The 4,084-nt window shown below is 49.4% G+C and overlaps 1 pseudogene; it reads right to left on the reverse strand.

Moving 5' to 3' along the window:
• Positions 1–2,427: 2,427 nt before the first annotated feature.
• LOC118833124 lies at positions 2,428–3,387 on the reverse strand (annotated as a pseudogene).
• Between the last annotated feature and the right edge of the window lie 697 nt (positions 3,388–4,084).

The following is a 4,084-nucleotide window of genomic DNA, read 5'->3' on the forward strand; positions in this document are numbered from 1 at the left end:
ACAACAGGGATATTTACTGAAAAGATATAGAAAAAAAAAACAAAAGTATAAACACATCCCCTTAGCCAGGGGCACACTCTCCCCTATAGCACCATAGTCCCTGGAGTGAGTGGGCTCAAGTTTAAAACAGTTGCTACAAAGCATTCTCCCCACCAAATTCACTTTCAAATGTGGCAGAGTGAATGGAGGAAGTCTCCCTCTTGCTTGAAGAACCCAGCCCCTCAGGGTCAATTCCCAGTCTGCTGGGCTAGGTCAACTAGGTAACTCAGGGCTGCAGTCTTCACTGGGCTCAACGACCTGCCAGCTCTGTCGTGGACTCTTGTGCTTAGATCCCTGGCACTCTCTCAGACTTTTGAAACTCTCAAGATTGCAACATAGTAAGTTTGGTTTCCAATTCTCCTTCCCCCAAGCCAGTAACGAGAAGACACCACAGAGATGAAGCAGCAGCAGGGCCAAGTGGTTCTGAAGCAATGTAGATCTAGGTGGGAGAGTAGGTCCCTGGTGCTCTCTTCACCTGGAGGCTTACACTCCACAGAAACCAGGCCCAGTTCTGGCTCAGCAGCCAATCCAAAGGGATTTCCTTCCCCTCAGGTCAGGCTGGCAGGAAACAGTTTCAGAATGTCTGAAATCGAAAGCCAAGCCCCTCGATTCCCAGTCACCAAAGGCTTGAGCTAGTCCCCCATTCCATTTACAATATTCATTTGAAAAATTAATAGTTCATATTTCTATGCTGCTTTAATGTGTGCAAAGTACTTTCCTTACAATAACCCTGACAAGGAAATAATGTATTATTATCTCTATTATACATCTGAGGAAACTAAGGTTCCAAGATGTCAAATGCCATGTCCCTGGTCACACAGCTGGCAAGTGCCAGAGCCAGGGCTAGAACCCAAGTCTTTTGATTCCCAGTCAAGGGCTCTTTCATGAACGACGACTTTGTCCTGTTGTTTCCATGATTCTAGAAGTGTTCCTCCCCTCAAAAGCACATTAACAAATTGTCCTAAACCTCTCCTCCCTGCCCCGGGAAATCAAGCCAGTGTCTAATCCCACCCACACTGCTCTTATCTCCTTCAAATAAGATCATATTTGTAGAAAGAACTTCCCATAGTGCCTGCCACACAGTCGGCACCATCTAAATGCTTCCTTCCTTCCCTTTCCCCTCTTCCCAACCCCACCAGTCCTGTTACTGAGCTGTTATGTGTCCCTGGGCAGGTCACTTACCTTTTCTAGTTTTCCATTTGTAAAATAAAATACAACTCTGCTCCACAGAGTTGCTATGAGATAAAATGAGTCTTATCCCAGTCAGGAAGGTAGGGCAGCTGGTTTAGTGGAGCGGGAAGGAAGCAGCTCTTGCTGTCCATGGTACCATCCTCTCTCCCACTTGGAAAATGCCTGTAGCCAGCATATAAAAGGAGAGCTCACACAAATGTCTGGACTGGGGTTGTGAAATCGCCTTCAGTTCAGGCTGGATTGGCAAGTGGGAGAGCAGGAGAGCCAGGGGAACCTCTGCATGGCAGACCCTGGGGAGAAGAGTTACCTGAATGCCTGCTGTGTTACATTGTGTCCCTGGTGAGGGGCTTCTGAGGTAGGTAGGCTGTGCTGCCAAATGGCAGGAAGCTGATGGCCCCCTGTATACCACAGAGCTTGAAAGCACCAATGGCTCTGCCCAGTATCCTAGGGTAGTGATAGTTCTGTCCTTCAAACATTATCATTGCCAATCTGTGCCCTCTCAGGCATATCCGTGGCCGAGGTCAGTGGAGCTACATGGTGAACTAGTCTAAGGGCTTTGGGAAAGACACTATACCAAGAACTAGAAGTGTTGTCATGGCTGATCCCCACTTTAAGAAACAAATTTGACACAGAAAACTCTAAGCAAGACAGAACCAGTCAGTGGGAGGACATGTTACTGAGGGAAGTTCTCATATGGGACATCTGAAACTAGGACACTAGTTAAAAAGACATGGAGTAAGAAGCAGCAGTAAATGGAGGAAAGAGGTCAGAAAGAATGGGTTCAAATCCTGCTTCTGCTGTAGTGACTGTGTGACCCTAGACAAGTCCCTTAACCTCTCACTGTTGCCCCAGACAACAGAGTTGCAGACCTTGCCTTGGTAAAGGGAGTTTCCTCACTGAGAGTTCCCTAGGTCTGGATGAAAAACTCAAATAAAAGCCATGGAGCTTTATCTCAGAGAGGCAGCATGGTATACTGGCAAGGGCTCGGGGCTTAAAATGAGGACACCTGGGTTTGAGTGCCCAAGGGCAAGTCACTTAACCTTTAGGACCCTGTTTGAGAGTCTGTACAATGAGAATAGTGCTAACAACATTACAACATTACCTACCTCGCAGGGAAGCTTGGTAAACCATAAATGAGTATAGGAAAGCATGCCCTCTGGGTTTGGGCTGTTCTTCCCCATTGACCCTGCCTCTCTTTCAGACAGACCCCTCTCTTCCCAGCACTTTGTGCACTGCCCTCTTGACCTCCTTGTTACGCATGCTGTAGATGATGGGGTTGAGCATGGGTGTGATGATGGTATAAAGCACAGAGAACACTCGGCTCCGTGTCCTTGAGTAGGAGGAACTGGGGAGGATGTAGCAGACCACAGAGGTGATGTAGAAGATGCAGACCATGGTGAGGTGGGCAGCACATGTGGAAAAAGCTTTGTGGCGGCCCTCAGCTGAGCAGATCCGAAGGATGGCAGCCACCACATTGATATATGAAACCACAACCAGAGCACAGGGGATGAGAGCCACCAGAAAGCTAAAGAAGAAAAGGCCCAATTCACTGGGCCATGTGCTGGAGCAGGCAAGCTTGAGGAGTGGTGGCAGGTCACAGAAGAAATGGGTGATCAGGTGGGGCCCGCAGAAGTCAAGCTTGGTTGCCAGGAGCGTGCGGGTGAGTGCGTCGGTCAGTGCAATGAGGCAAGAAATTGAGGCGAGTGTTGCCCAGATCTGGGAGCCCATGAGGACCAGATAGTGAAGTGGTCGGCATATGGCAGCATAGTGGTCATAGGCCATGGCTGTGAGTAGGAAGCACTCCCAGGGTGCTAGGAAGTGAAGAAAGAACATCTGGGTGAGACAGGCATGGTAGGATATGAGTCGTTCAGTGGCCAACAGATGTACCAGAATCTGAGGGACACTGTTGGAGACATAGGCAGCATCGAGAAGTGAGAGGTTGGCAAGAAAGAAATACATAGGTGTGTGGAGCCTTTGGTCCAGAACAATGAGGCTGGTGATGCCCAGGTTTCCAGCCAGGGCCACGATGTAGACCAGCAGAAAGAGGGTGAAGAGCACCAGCTTCAGATCCTTTTCATCTGTCAAACCCTCCTAAAGGAACTCAGAAACTGTAGTCCCATTTGCCCTGGGCAGGGAGCCTGGGGTCACCTCCCCCATGGACAACTGAGCCTGTGGGAAGATAGTTAGGAGCATGAAGATCTGGGCATTGGGCTCACAGCTGGAACATTCTCAGGACTGGAGGATTACGGAAAAGAAGGGGCGGAATTTGAGATTCTGGCAGGGGAGGGAGAAGGAGGGGGAGGTCAGTTAGGAGGCTCTCTCTGTTCTCAGGCCAAGTGACTGAGTGATGCCCTTTTCCTCCTCAACACATTCCCCAGGCACAGGAGACAGCCAGAATGACCCTCCCCCAGCTGAACTCCTCTCCTGATAACATTTCCTGTTTCTGCCTCCTCCCAAGCCTGGATCATGACTCTGCCTCCATTTGTCACCCTCTCATATCTCAGGCCCATGGTGGAGGGAGAATGGGAGTCAGGCAACATGGGAAGGTGGGAGAGTTGTAACAGTGATGGCATACTTGTGTCTAGTATATGGAATGGAAATCAGACACTGAAAGGGTAGAGGGAGGCTAGGGACCTCTACAAAGCTAAGTCAGCAACTCCAATGCTCTGGAGTGACCATGCACATGGTGCCAACCCTGGCATCAAGAGGAACGTGCAGAACAGGAAGGAGATATATCCACATTATTGCAGGCACCCAGGCACAATGGACTCCAGGCTCACCTTGGGCCAAATGCTTGCCCTTCTCTGCTTTTCAATCTTTGTCCTTTGTAATGGCAATGGAGGATTGGCTTAAC

This window comes from Trichosurus vulpecula (assembly GCF_011100635.1).
Source record: "Trichosurus vulpecula isolate mTriVul1 chromosome X unlocalized genomic scaffold, mTriVul1.pri SUPER_X_unloc_2, whole genome shotgun sequence".
Lineage (NCBI taxonomy): Eukaryota > Metazoa > Chordata > Mammalia > Diprotodontia > Phalangeridae > Trichosurus > Trichosurus vulpecula.